This window comes from Haliaeetus albicilla, chromosome 5 (genome assembly GCF_947461875.1).
Source record: "Haliaeetus albicilla chromosome 5, bHalAlb1.1, whole genome shotgun sequence".
Taxonomy (NCBI): domain Eukaryota; kingdom Metazoa; phylum Chordata; class Aves; order Accipitriformes; family Accipitridae; genus Haliaeetus; species Haliaeetus albicilla.
The window spans coordinates 19029593-19044529 of NC_091487.1; the positions used below are offsets into that span (position 1 = coordinate 19029593).

At 38.1% G+C, this 14937-nt stretch overlaps 1 protein-coding gene across 7 annotated transcripts in view; it reads left to right on the top strand.

The window, feature by feature from the left end:
• RPS6KA5 (ribosomal protein S6 kinase A5) overlaps nt 1-14937 on the top strand; it is a 95719-nt gene that overhangs the window by 33979 nt on the left and 46803 nt on the right. The gene's annotated exons all lie outside the window — the stretch shown is intronic.

Sequence of the window (14937 nt, forward strand, 5' to 3'; positions counted from 1 at the left end):
ACTACTACTAGAACACTTACAGTTCACATTACAAAAAACACTCACACTTCTGAACCAGCGTACTCACAAGAGGTAAAATTTGCCTGTATCACTGCATAGCTTTATATTTGTTTTCATGCTCATTGGGTAGCTCTTTTAAATAAAATTACACAACTGCATGTCAGATAAGAGTATAACATTTGCAATTTAATCAGAGCAGTATGATTTCCTTTCTCCCCCTTCCTTCACACTTCATCCCTGGCCCACCCTGCTTCTTGCAAGAACTTTGACATTAAAAAAGTATACTTATTCAAGTGGAATTTATTCTAGTAACCCCCCTCTTTGGATTGTATTTTCTGAAACAAGATATATTGAGGTTAAGAATGTATAAAAAGCATCAGCAATTACAAGTATGTGTTTAGAATTCTTATCAGAGAGAATTCTTTACCATGTATTTATGAATTTCGGATGGTTTTGTAGTCAGGGATACTTGCTAGGAAACATCATAGTTCAATGTTTTTATTATCTTGGCTTTAATCTGATGGTTGTTAAATATTTCCAGGTACCTGAGCAAATATAGAATCTAACAGAAGTTGTTTTATAATAAAAAGAGAGTACTCTTTCTTGACTGTAATAACTATAGCAGATTAATTGACTATTCAACAACGAAGAGATGGGAAGCTGCTTTTCCTAAGCACTGTTTAAGTGAAAGGAAGCAAATCCATGTGACTTCTAGGAAAACAGAAACCTATTGATTTCTGCCGTGCAGCTGCTGAAGCACGAGCGTGAAGACTGCATTGTCAAGTATCATCTTCGTTTTACAATTATTATGTGAAAATGCTTATTATATGCAAGAGTTACAAATCCAAGCTGAAAACGGTGTGGTTTTAAGAGCTTTGAAGCATTTTGTGCTACTGTTCTGCTAAAAACTGAAATTTGTCTTGTACAGGTGAAATGGCAGTCTGGTTTTGCCTTTGTTTTATCTTTAAAATGAAGTCCCTATGCTTGTATTTGCATGCAAAAAGAAGAAATAACCTGACTGGAATAAAGTAGTTGAATAAAATTGCATTTTCGCATAGGATAGGTCAGTATTACAAGGTATTGAGGTATGAAATGACTTCTGATAGTCAAATTTTATTTAGTATCTCATGAAGACCTACAGTTTGACTAGCGTAATGACAGAGTGGGATTAGGTAAGAGATTGAGATTGAAATGAATAGTAACTTTTTAGTTATTAAGTTTTATGGCATTTGTATTCTTAGCCTCATGATGAATTTAAGGCTAGTCTTTCGGATTTTTAATGCTCAATGGAATTGCAAAGAAAATCAGGGTAAAAAAGACACTTTTTAGCCTTATGCTTTCATGCATCTCAGTTGAGTTCCTGTCTAGCTGGGATGTAGAATATATTTGCACATGACATTAATATAAATTATTATCGGGGGTGTGGGGAGTTGATAGGACTGACAGACTTTGTATTGAAACTTATACAACACTGTTTTGTTCATTGCATAAGTGCAGTCACTTTGCTATTTTTTTTCAAGTCGTGCATTTCATTTGCCTTTAAAAAAAACAAAACTCCTAAACGTGTTTTTTTTTGTTGGGTTTTTTTTTCCCCATCTTATTTCTTGTGTAGTATCTCTTATCTTCTGGATTTGTGGCTTAGGCATATTTTTATCTTTTTATCTCATTAATAGCTCTACTTGTATGCTGGAATTGTTTTGATTTGGTTAATATCAGCTTAACCTAGTTATCAGGTCTGGTCTTCATTTTAATATTTATTGCTAAAATGCTACTTAATATTTTAAAATCTTTTTTTTCCCACTCACTCCCTTTAGTTTTGTAACTACACTAAAATTATAAATATAGAGATCTTTACATCTTAGAAAAAATAATCTGAACACATTCATTGAATTCTTGTAGTAATAATCTATTCTATTGGACCATGCATAACAATTAACAATTTTCTTGGTAATTAAATCCCATAAAGTACAATTCCTTCCAGAGTGTAGTGAAATGCTCAGTTCTTCTGCGCTGGTACACATCTTCTGCATTAGCTAAAGTTTGTTTTGAAGTTTTGTGTTTGTTTAATGAAGTGTAAAAAAAATTATGTGGTAAATACTGAACGTTGTCAATCTTCAAACAATGTATCTGAGAGCGTACAAATGCCTTAATAAATAAGAGTAGATATTTTGTGTGAGGGATGATTGAATTGTCATCTAAGTCAGTTGGATGGGTATCTGTGTACTTCTGTCTGATGTGTAGAATGAATAGTTCAGATATAGTATTTTTTTCCTATCTGAAAATCTCTTGATCAGAGTTGCAAATTTAGTTATAACTGTCAGATGCTTTTCACTGTTGAATTGTTGTTTGTTTTTGTTTATTAGCTGGCTGAGTAAACATTTTGTTCTGGAAAGAAAGTTAGTATGTAATTTTAAAAGAAAAATTTTCCTTTAAAGGAAAACTATGGATTTTGATAGATGAAATAGGAAGAGATTTGTACACATTCTTAGAGCAGTTTAAAGGTAGTCCAGAACAGAGGGAGGTGACTACAACTTGACTCTTGTTTAGTGCTGTATGAACTGTCATCTCACTTGAGTGACCTGGCACATAAGCTGTGCATTTAACTTTAAAAGACCCTTTATAATTGTCTAATTAAAGTAATAATGTCTGATCACTGAAATTTGATAGTGCATCCTCTGAACATTGAGCATCCTCTTGTGAAGATGAGTTAGAATAATCCATGCTGTGGATGACTGTTACTGTATCTGCTTGCTTTTTAGTTAAAAAATTGTTCAGTGATGTAGACATAGCATATTTATAAGGAGTAGATTTACACTTCTGCAAAGAGGAAAAAGTAAGAAAGAGTAAACTGAAGTTAGGCCACAGAAGTGAACATTGGTTATAGATCTGTGTGGACAATTAGACATTATTTCCCTTATTCTGGAAAAGGAAATGAAATGATGGCAAAACCTTTTTGCTTTAATTGGTGTACTTCTGTTGGTGTTTTAAGTGTCCTGAAATTGAATATTGAGAACATACCAAACACTCTAAAGGCACATAACTGAACTGGACTCATTCAATTGCAAAATCATCAGTGATCAGATGACTGTTCATGCCTTAGCCCAAGAAGTATCCCTTTTTCAATGCTTATCACAAAGATGATTGTGCTTTCCCAGCATGGAGCAGTAATGTAGAAGACTGGAGCACAAAATACATTTTGCCCAGATTTTTATGCCAAAATCTCAAAGTGCCATGAAGAATTTTTGCAAATGAGATCATGATTTCTTACAGTGACTGTTCTAAACTGTTTTCTTATTGTAATATACCACTTAAAAATCACATTTTGGGGAGAAATACTGATCTGTGTGTTACATAGCCTGGTATGTTCTATCAAATCTTAGAATAATATGTTGCTAGTCAACCTGGGAAAATTTTCTTTCTGTTTTCCAAGGGGGAAAAAAAAGTAACTTTTTGAGTGAAAATGCTGCCATCCTCAATCTTTTGTTTCTCATAGATTTAAAAAAAAATTTTTTTTTTTTACTTCTTGACTTACTGTGGATACTTAACTTCAATGAAACTTGGGTGATCAGGTGTGAAAAATATGACCAGAGACTCATGGCCATATGAAAATTAATTTAGAACTAGATGGATTGCATTTGAGCAAAATTGTTTGCTCCTACTCCTCTACCTTTTACATCTGGTGCTCTCTGATACTATAAATGTTTATTTGGCATCTCCTATGCATTTTTTTCTTTACGTTCTCTTTTTTAAAAATAACTTTTGAAGGCTTGCAATGACAGCTAGTAGAATTCTTCACAGAATTGGTATTCTTTTATACCTTGTAATTTTGTCTCTATTTGAAGAAAGAGGATTTTTTTTCAGGTTTTGCTTTGTATACAGTTCTCTCTTTTGGTACCGTTACCTCTCTCTCCTCAAAAGATGATGCTTTAGAAAACAAAGTCTTCCAAAAATTGGAATTTTGAGAAGAACCTAGTACAGAACATTCATCTGGGGTGACAGTGGTACATACTTGCATTCCTCCCACACAATAATGTGCTCTTTCTGCCTGCAGAACCAAGACTTTTGTCTTCTTTTTCTCTTAGTTATTTGATTTACAAATCCATTCTCAGGAACTGGCTTAAAGAATTCCTTGCAGAATTGCAATTGTGTTGCACTGCAAAAGCAAACATAGCTGTTGTGTAAATCTGTGAAAAGGGTTTCTTGAACTTCCACTCAACATTCGATGAGGGCATAGCCTTGCATTGAGTTATGTTTTGGGGCCACAGCTGTAGAGGTCGCATGTTTCTTGGCTGGCATGCAGTACCAGGTTTAGCTGTTGTTGCTCTCCTTTTAAGTGCCTGTTCTGCTGGCAGCTGCTGGCAGGCAAATCTCATTCTTGCTTGAAAAATTCAGTAGCCTGATTCCATGTCTGTTTTGGAAGCAGAAGTCATAAGTGTGTCTAGCTCTGGAATGAAGTATAGTAACCAATATGGTATTTTAACTTAACTTCAAGTAGGAACAGCCACCAGGGTAGGATTTTTAATTAAATTCAGATGACCTTATAAATTTTTTTTTTTAATTCTTCTTGAGATGACGCTTCAAACTAGTGGACCTTTGATCTGCCATATTGCAACCATTCTTGGTCTAGTCTCAACCTTTACTTTTGTACTATAGTCTTCATTATGATTTTGTCGAATGCAGCAGAGCAGTCTGTCTGGTGTACCATTAAACATTTTTCCTGTTTTTGTTCTTCCTCCTCTGTCTCCTACAGAGATCATACTTTTGGTCCTGAGTAGAAGTTACAGCTACAGAAGCAACAGTCCACAGCTGAGAGGTCTTTTGGGTGAAGCTGTACTCTTTCTGGTATGGACAGCTTAATTAGCCAGTGTTATATCTGGGTATTAGGATCAAAAAGGCTCCCACAAGAATTTAAAAAAAAAAAAAGTGAGAAAGAAGAAACCAGTCAGTCTGGCATGCACTTTGTTGAAACAGGATTTTTGGTTTTCATTTGAAATCTACATCATGTCTTTGAATCATGAGAGGGCTTTTCTGTCAGTTTTCATATGTGTTCCTAAATTGAGGCTATAATAGTTATTCTGGAAAATTAAAATGATGGCAAAGAATGTTATAGATCTGATGTCTATGGAAACAGTTTTGTTTTGTTTTGTTTTTTCTTGGTGCATTTTTATTTTTGAGGTAAACATCAATAAAATCACTTCCAGATAGGATAACCTCTAAAGTTCACTGAAGGTGTAAGGCCTGTTTCTGCATGGAATTTAGGGTTTTCATTCTTTACTTGCTGTTTTTCTAAAATGCAAAATCCATTCAGCAGGTCAGCTTGTTAGTAGCACCTCTGCTATGTGGCCTCTACAGCATTGTAAGTAAATTTCCACTTGCGACAGTATTGTTTTTATTTATCCTATGGTCCTGGCTGTCTCATTAAACTTACCAAGGGCACTGTAATGGCTCAGTCAGTAGCTTATAGGCAGTTTGCTGATAGCTGATGTATGAGATATTCTATGTGATACTGCTGAACTCTTCAGCTGCTTAAGTTCTTCAGTCTTCTGATATGTTTCTAGAGGAACTGTGGTTCTTGACTAGTTTGTCAGGGAGCAGCAGGATGGGGAGACTGCTCCCTGCATCAGTGCGAGCTGGGAGCTAAGAGTGACAGCAAGGCAGGCATGGATCAGTATGCTCACTGACCAGTGGCACAATCCCACACTTGCCAAACAAGTCTAGTGGCAGTTAGACAGGCTCAGACAGCAGCCTGGTGGTTATCAGACAAGCTTGTTCTAAGGAGGGAAGCTTGAGGTCAAGCCAGGATTTGAAGGTGGATCAGGATCAGTGAGGTACACAGCCAAGTGCAGGCATATCTGCAGCACAGTTGATGCAAGGATTAAGAATGGAAGCCTGCATTTCAGCTCCCCACTGGAGGTGGAGGAGGCTCCTGACAAGGTTCCACACAGGTTACTCAGCTGCATTGTGTCAGTGTTGGTCCCGAGCACAGATGCCTTAACCCCTAGGATTGGGAAGGAGGTTGCAGAACCTGTTGATAAGCTCAGGGCCCTGACGTGGTTATCCTAGGAAAGTTTTTCACTACTTATGCTTGTAGCCAAAACTTAAGTTATGGCTTTCAGAACTCTAATTACATCTACTCACAGCTGTATGAAATAGCCACAGTAATGATAGTGTCCCTTGTATTGTAGAAATTCTGCTGTATTTTTTTTTTCTGATTGGTATCATTTGCTACGCTACTGATAAAGCTCAGAGAGGGTCTAATTAATGCAACCTGGGAGTTAACTTTGACTTTGAAGTTTCTTTAACAAAGGAAGAAAGACAATGGTGGACTTGAAACATTTGTTTAGAGGTACAAGCAGTTAAGGAAGGTAGTTTTATTCCAGCATGTTTTCCTGGGTTAGTCAAATGAAAAGCAACAGTGAGACTTCCCTAGCACAGAACAAATGCTGGCATCTGTGCATTCCTGGAAATGATCTACCACTTCAGGTGTTTGAGGACATTAAGAAATGGATTATATGTTGCTGTTGAAAGGACAAGAAAATGATTTCATTTGATAACGTTTATCAAGTGAAACTCTTTAGGTGGGCCCATACCCATAGTTAAGTCTGAGTCTTACTCCTGAATGCAGTATATATACTTTCTAGCCTTTATTGTCTGAGTTTATTTCTCAATGAATTACTTTTTTCTTCAATGACCTCATAAAAATAGTAGAATGAGTGATGCTTCTGTCAATTTGCAAATATGCATTGAATAAATTATTAGAAGGGACAGTTTAGTGTGTATTGTTTAAAATGTTCTTCCTTATTAACTAAGAAATTAGTAAAACCGTAAAATAGAAGGGTCACTTGCCTACTATTGTGGCTGAAGCTATTCCTATTATACTGATACTGATAAATATGCACACTAAGAGATTGTAGGAACCTCACAAAAACACACTAGCATTATTCTTCAAGAGGATTCACTGCCTGTTTAGTGTGTTTCCAGTACTGTTACCTCTTGCTGCCATTTTCTAGTTCTGAATTGGAGTCTGCTTTTCTGCCTTACCCTCTTGAGTGAGACCTTCTGTGGAAGTGTAATATGCAGGTTTCATTTGGGATGACTTGTTCATCACTGGTTGAAGTGTCACAGTTCTAGACAGGTGTCAGTTACAAGTATTTCTGCAAAGAGTGTTGGGACTTGGTATCAGGAGCTGTTAAATACTCTACTGCAAAGTTAGATACTTGGTATCTTTTGGGACAGTGTTGCTCTCCCACGCAATTTTTTTACTAAGTCTTCATGAGAACACACTAGGGATGTTAGCTGCTATCATTGAACCTTCAAAACAGAATGATACAATCTATGTCTTTTGTTTGAGCAGACTGACTTTTCTTGTGCTACACTCTTGTAGCTGATGCAAAAGAAAGAGCAGACGTTACCGCACAAAGTTAAGACCATGTAAGAAGAAGCATATGAGAAGTCATAGAAATTATTCTGTGGGTTTCCAGTTCAGAATTTGTATGAAACACTACTTGAGAAATAGAATTTTTCTTAGGTACTTTTCTTAGAACTTCCCCTCATGCAGCTTTAAGCCATTCCCTTCCTTCCTATCACCGGACACCAGAGAGAAGAGATCAGCACCTCCCTCTCCGCTCCCCATCACGAGAACATTGTAGACAGCAATAAAGTTACCCCTCCATCTCCTCTGCTCTTAGCCGAACAAACCTAGTACCCTCATCTGCTCCTCAAAAGTCATGCCCTCTAGTAGTCCTTTCATCATCTTTGTTGCCCTCCTTTGGACACATTCTAATATTTTTATATCCTTATATAGTGGAGCCTAAAACTGCACACAGTACTCAAGGTGAGGCTGCACCAGTGATGTGTATAGTGGAACTATTTTTTTTTTTTTGACTTGTTAACTATCATGTGCTTAATGTACCCAGGATACAGTTGGTCCCTTTTTTCTACCCAGGCACACTGATGACTCATACTGAGCTTACCATCAACTAAAACCCCCGAATCCTTTTCTGTAGGGCTGTACTCCAGCCTCTTGTCCCCTGATCTCTCATTGCAGGAGGGATCAACTGCCTCTAGTTTACTTCATGAGAGATTGGTTGATGTACCTAGGAAACATCAATCACTTCAAGGATGAAGGTTCTCTCTGTGTGTTTCTGCTTCTTGTAGTTTGTGGTATCCAGCAAGTAATCATCTCGGCTGAACTTCTTGAGAGCCAAAAGCACAACATCCCTGCAGATCTTATTTACCCTAGAACATAAGTTGGAAATGCACTATCTTGTGCAAGAATTGCAATAATGTGGTGTCAAAGAAATTTTAACATCTGCCATTCATTTCTATTCCATGTGACCCCTTCCCCAATTGTGCGTCGTATCCTTGAGCAAAGGCATCTTTTTTTGGCATCTTTATCTCCCAAAAATTTACCACATGCCATGCACCTGGTAATATAAGAAGACTTACCCTCCATCAGAGAAGAAAACTTGAGTTGTAAATACTTAGGAATAACAATCAAGATTATAGATTTTCATGTGCTGGAATGTTTATTCACTAAATAGAATTCAAAGCAAGGTCTTTATATTGATCATAACTTCACCAGTTCCGAAAGGTTGGTTTGAAAATTTAAATCTTCTGGAGACTGGCTTTCTTTTTGTCATGTATATATATTACATGCAGACTGTTTCCAATTTGTTGTAGGAGAGAGGCATTTTCACAGAAGAGTAGTGGATTTTACTTGCAGCCCAGAGTATTTTATAGAAGTTGAAACATAGTAGTAGCTCACATGATTTATATGGTATACACTTTCACATGAAGTACAACCTGTTATGTGATTGCTTAAAGAGAAGACCCAAGATATGCAGAATTTCAGCTAAACTATGATTTTCATATGTTTGATTTTTCATCTATATACCTGATTTGAAAGCTGGTATGAGAATTTTACTACCCATGCAATAAGAAGGAATTGTCTTGACTTTAAGTAGAAAGACTGTATCTGTATTAGATTAAAAACCTTGTTTAAACTTGCCATGTGATTTCAGAGTACCTCCAACAACAGTTAAGCATTCCTCTTGTCTTGCAAGGTCATAACATTTTGAAACCCTCATAATGATGAGGTCAGATGAAGTGAATGAAGCAATTTTATTTGCCAACTAACAAGTAGGGACAAGTATAGGAATCTCACAAGAACATTGCTGAAATCCGTGGAAGAACCCAGCCAAAACATGCATAGTAATTCTATTATTTCTTCATAACAAAAATGTGACAAGAACTTAGTAAGTAATTCTTGTCTGGATTGGAGAATTTTTCAGTGGACTTGTGGAGAGTCAGTCCTGAGAGCAGGCCTGAATGCCTTCAGTGAGCTTCTGTCTGGCTACCTGGTTCCCCTCTGTTCCATTGTACCCCCTTGCTCTGTGTCACTAGGTGCTACTCAGTCACAGAGTTGTTGCTGACAGATGAAATACATGCCATCAGAGACTGCAACTCTGACTGTCCAACTATAGAGGTTGTCTTTGTGTTCTTTGGCCCAACAGCACTTAGTGTTTCTAGGTTTTGTTGTCATTTTTTAATATTGAATACACTAAAGGAGTAATTCTTAACCTATTTGATTATGTTCCTAAAATATTTTTTATGAATACGGAATGCAAGGAAATGAAAGTCCAAGCCAATTTAATAGCTGAGAGGTGCCCTTTCCCTAATGCTGTGTAGTTTCCATTTCTTGAAATTCTTACACTAGAAATTATGTACTCTAGAGTTTAACCAGGCCTTTTGACCATATCCTACCATTGCTTCTATTAGCAAGAAATTCCTATTAGAGAACACATACACTATTAAAGAACATTTAGAGAAAAGGAACTTTGTTTGGTTTTTGTTGTTTTTTTTTTAAGTTGCAAAATTCATTTAAGGAGTCAAGTTTCATGGTTCAAAGGAATATGTGACTAGTATGGTTTCAGAATCTGTCATATCTGATGTTCAGAGTAGTAGTCCAGCTCAGTTAAGAAGAAAGTATTTGTGCATTAAGTAGTTGGAGAACAGAAGAAGTCTGTTCTGTTTCAAAGGTGACCTTTCATGTAGTTGGAGAAGTGCGTCCTAATTGTGAATGCTGAAAAGAATGGCTTCAGTGAATACTTGGCTAATCCTCTGGCTAAAATATGTTTGCGCAAAGACTGTTGTGAATAAAATAAGCTGTAGGATTGTAAGACGCAAGTGTCTGTTGGAGCAGTGGCATGTGTTGTTTGAATGCAGTTCATCAAGTTGAAATACTTCAAAGGCCATATATTTAAATGTTAAATAATATGTCTTCAAATGGCAGAATGACTGTGGTGAGACATTGAATGCTTTCCGTATCTGCATTTACACTTTGGAGATAAAATCACAAATTCTGAGGCATTTTCCCAAAGCAGTATTTGTATGGCAAATAAATGCTCTCCTTAGGCTTGGTGCACATGTATAGAACAGTGTACTTGGAGTATGCCTCAGTGTTCTGAGCCAGATGGTCTAGATAGAGCATCTGCTTATTCTTTGCAGGTGTGGAGTTTGTAGTTTGTTTTTGCTTTACCTATGTTAGTATTCTGTTAGCTAGTTTTATCTCGACTCACCCTTTCCAGTATTCACACCTCTGTAGTCTTCCTTCCTGTTCTTGTTTGGGTGCTTTGCTTTGATGTGTGTTTGTTTTGTTCCCGAGGCCTCTGAAATGATCTTGTGGGTTCTTAAGACTTTGTTTGATCTTTTTTTTACTTTTGTTTTTGCTCCCATTTTTCCAATGGTCAAATGGTATGCTCCAGTTTGCTCAGTGTGTCTCTTATACCAACAGCCAATTTCCAGGTTGGGTGCATTTTGTGCTTGATGTTTGTATAGATTGTATGCTTCTCTTGATGTAACTTCTAGTTACCTGCAGAAGTCTAAACAGAAATCTTATTTTCTTTAGTACTCAGCAACAACATACTGATGACACCACTGACTCAGGAGGTACTCAACACATCATCCCTTGCCTGCTTGTCTTGAACCTTTCAATATGGGTCATCTCCTTTTGCTCTGGGGCTGCTTTGGAGCTCCAAAAGCTGTTCTCTGTACTTTTCTTCAAGCTGACTTGGATGCCCTGTCTGCCATGCTATGACTAAGCATGACAATCGCAAGATGCACTATCCAGTTATGCAGTTTCTGTTTCCAGAGGGTATGGTTAACTTGATTTTTTTTTTTTGAGTCCCTGAACTAATGATGTTATCTGCTTATTGAAGGGAGCTATTATACCATGTAAAAGTCCCTCGGGATCTTGTCCTCTGCTCTGAGAAGATTTTTTTTTTTCTTCTTTGCAAGTACTAGTTTGGCCCTGACATTCAGACAGTTGTCTGCCTGTGTCGTCCTAGCTCAAGATGTCATCTGCCAAGTACTAAAACACAGTTCATTTCTCAGATGCAGATCTTTGGGTGCACGTGATAAAATAATGCAGGCCTTTACCCCTAGGTGTTGGGAAACACCCATCCTGAATCTGTGTGTCTATTTCTTTGCCCAGTTCCCATGCCCTTTTGGATGTGTTAGGACATTGAATCAGACATTTTCAATGCATGTGGACTGTGTGAGTTTTTTGTGGCCCTGGAAACTAACGCTATCCTTCCAGCACAGTAACTACTTAAATCAGACATAATGGAGTAGGCCTTTGTCGAAATAGTTGGCTGCCAAAAGGCAGTTTGGCCCAGTAGAGATGAGCCTTTTAGGAGCCTGTTGTGCATGTGTGATTCCTTGGCTCTCCTGAAGTCTCATCTAATTCCTGTGGTTCACTTTGGAATTACGGTTCTTGCCCCACATACCCTGTTATGACTTGCTGAACAGTAACAAGACTTAATAACTGTCTGAGCTGCCATTGCATATGTTGCTAAACTGAGTTTGCATTGCTGTAGACTAGGATGTGTACTCTCAAGGACACATCCCAGTACTATAGTAGTCACTGTTTCTCTGTCAGTCAGGCTTTTACTGTAGGTGTGGTGAGTTTGATTAGTCTCTACAGAGAAATGGAGTTTCTTCCTCTTGCTTTTTTTTTGCCACTGTTAACATGCTTTTTTTTACTTGATGAGGGAGCTTGTTAGAGAACTCTGAAGGCTTAAGTCCTCTCTGTCTTTGAGGAGAAAAGTTTAAGCATATGCTTTCTACAACTTCAGGTAGTTTCAAATGCCTGTCTAGCATTCCTTGGTTATAAAGCAGGGCCAAGTTATCAAATTGTTACCACAAGATCATCAAGAGCATGATTGTGCAAGACCTCAATCCATCTGTCAGCACTTCTGATTGAATTCTGGAGCTAGGTTTTTTGATCTCTGGAAATGGTATAATTGTGGTCAGCCTGCCAAGGTCTGTGTATATAGTCTAGCAAAGAAGGCACTGCTATGAATTTTTTTTTTATTTTGGTGAAGTGACTGTCTTCCAGAACAAATGCTATTCCTCATTACACCTCTCCGACTTGGACAGTCACAGAATTCTAATTATCTGTCCTAAAGCTGCTCAATAGCTAGGTGCTGTCAACATTTCCTGGTTGGAAGACAAATTATGCCCTTTCTTTTTTGATGAAGGAAAAGGAAAATGGGATGTTAAAATAGATAATCTGGAGAACAGGCAGCAGGGGTCATACAGAAGTCATATTGAAAGTGCCCTAGCAAGTTAAAGCATTTACATTTCACTAGGATGCTCAGATCAGTCAGAATGATTGCAAGGAACTGGGAAAGAGGGCAGAGCACTATCTCTTTTTCTATTGCCATAAGTGAAGCGGAAAAAATTAGAGGTCTACCCCACGTATAGTACTAGAGTATTTATTAGAAACAAGTCTTGTCATACATGTAGGCATATCCACAGTGTCAGTGTGTAGCTCATCTCAAAGAATAAGTGTTAAGGGAATATAACTTGTTTTTCTAATTTAAGAGGGATGCTTTAACAAAATGAACTGCCTGGCTGTCCAGGTGAACCTATGTATGTTCATTGGTCAAGAACTCTTAACAAAATTCTCTTTGTATCAGTGTCTTCATGAAAGTTGTCCCCTTAAGCAGCTAACCAGTTTGAAGTAGCCACTTTGTATACCTTTACTAAAAGCTATGCTGTTGCATAAACATTCAGGAATGATGATGAACTTGGTAAAGAAAAAGCAGAAATCAAAACCAGCTGTTGTGTCCAGATTACCTGTAAGCATGGAAGCACTGCTGATTGGGAACAAACATAATGTCACTCATTCAAAGACAAGGTCAATATTGTCATATTGAGTTATTAGAGATGGGTTAGCCACACTTCTGTTTCCTTCTGTTAGTGTCTGATTGCTTGCTGTTCTGCAACTTGGAAGAGGGAACCACAATGTTTAAGACATGCATGCTGAGTGAGGGAAGAAGAATATGACCATTCTGCATTGTGCAAAAGATTCTTAAGCTCAAGTATTTGCAAGATGTGCATGTTCAGTGTGAATTCACCTGTAGGTAATCCAAGTTCAGTTGTTATTAAATAACTTCCTTTCTTGTCTTGCATCTCATAACATGAAAGTATTAATAATGTGGATTCCAGAATTTGGACTCATGTTATAAAATTGAATGAAATGTAAATTTGGGGGGGGGAACACAAAATGGGGTTTGGTTGTGGTTTTTGAAATTCAGGGGCAGGGGGGGCTGCATACTCAATTTGTGAGTGAAACGTGATTTCACAAATGAATGGTGAAATACAACTTACAGTGACTTTTTGTCACAGAAGCACGGAATGGTGGAGGTTGAAAGGGACCTCTGGAGGTCACCTGGTCCAACCCCCTTTGCTCAAACATAGTCACCTAGGGCCAGTTTCCCCATGACCATGTCCAGAAGCCTTTTCAGTATCTCCAAGGAGGGACACTCCACCACCTCTGTGGGCAACCTATGCCAGTGCTTAGTCACCCTCACAGTAAAAAAGTGTTTCCTGATGTTCAGAGGGAACCTCCTGTGTTTCAGTTTGTGCCCATTGCCTCTGGTCCTGTCACTGGGCACCACTGAAAAGAGCCTGGCTCCCCCTCTTTGCACCCTCCCTTCAGCTATTTGTACACTTTGATGAGATCCCCCTGAGCCTTCCCTTCTCCAGGTGGAACAGTCCCAGCTCTATTAGCCTTTCCTCATATGCTTCAGTCCCTTAATCTTCTTAGTGGCCCTTTGCTGGACTCTCCAGTACGTCCAGATTTCTCTTGTACTGGGGAGACCAGAATGGGACAAAAAAGGAAACTGTTAATGGAGGTAACATTCTTTGAAAATGGTTTTAAACTCACATGTAATGCATCATTGTGGTTTAACCCCAGCCAGCAACTAAGCACCACGCAGGCGCGCGCTCACTCACTTCCCCCCCACCCAGTGGGATGAGGGAGGGAACTAGGGGAAAAAAAGTAAAACTTGCGGGTTGATATAAGAACAATTTAATAGAACAGAAAAGAAGAAACTAATAATGATAATAGTAACACTAATAAAATGACAATAGTAATAATAAAAGAATTGGAATATACAAGTGATGCACAAAGCAATTTCTCACCACCTGCCGATCGACACCCAGTTAGTCCCCAAGTGGTGATCCCCCGCCTCCACTTCCCCTGGTTTATATACTAGATGTGACGTCCCATGGTATGGAATACCCCGTTGGCCAGTTTGGGTCAGTTGTCCTGGCTGTGTCCCCTCCCAGCTTCTCATGCCCCTCCAGCCTTCTTGCTGGCTGGGCATGAGAAGCTGAAAAATGCTTGTCTTTAGACTAAATGTTACTTAGCAACAACTGAAAACTTCAGTGTGTTATCAACATTCTTCTCATACCTAGCTCGGAAACATAGCACTGTACCAGCTCCTAGGAAGACAATTAACTCTATCCCAGATGAAACCAGGACATGCATAATAGTAAAGACTATTAGTGACTGCCTGTAAGAGGCATATTTAGCAATGATAAATTTACATAAGTGCTCCTAGCAAAACTTAAGCCTATAAAAAT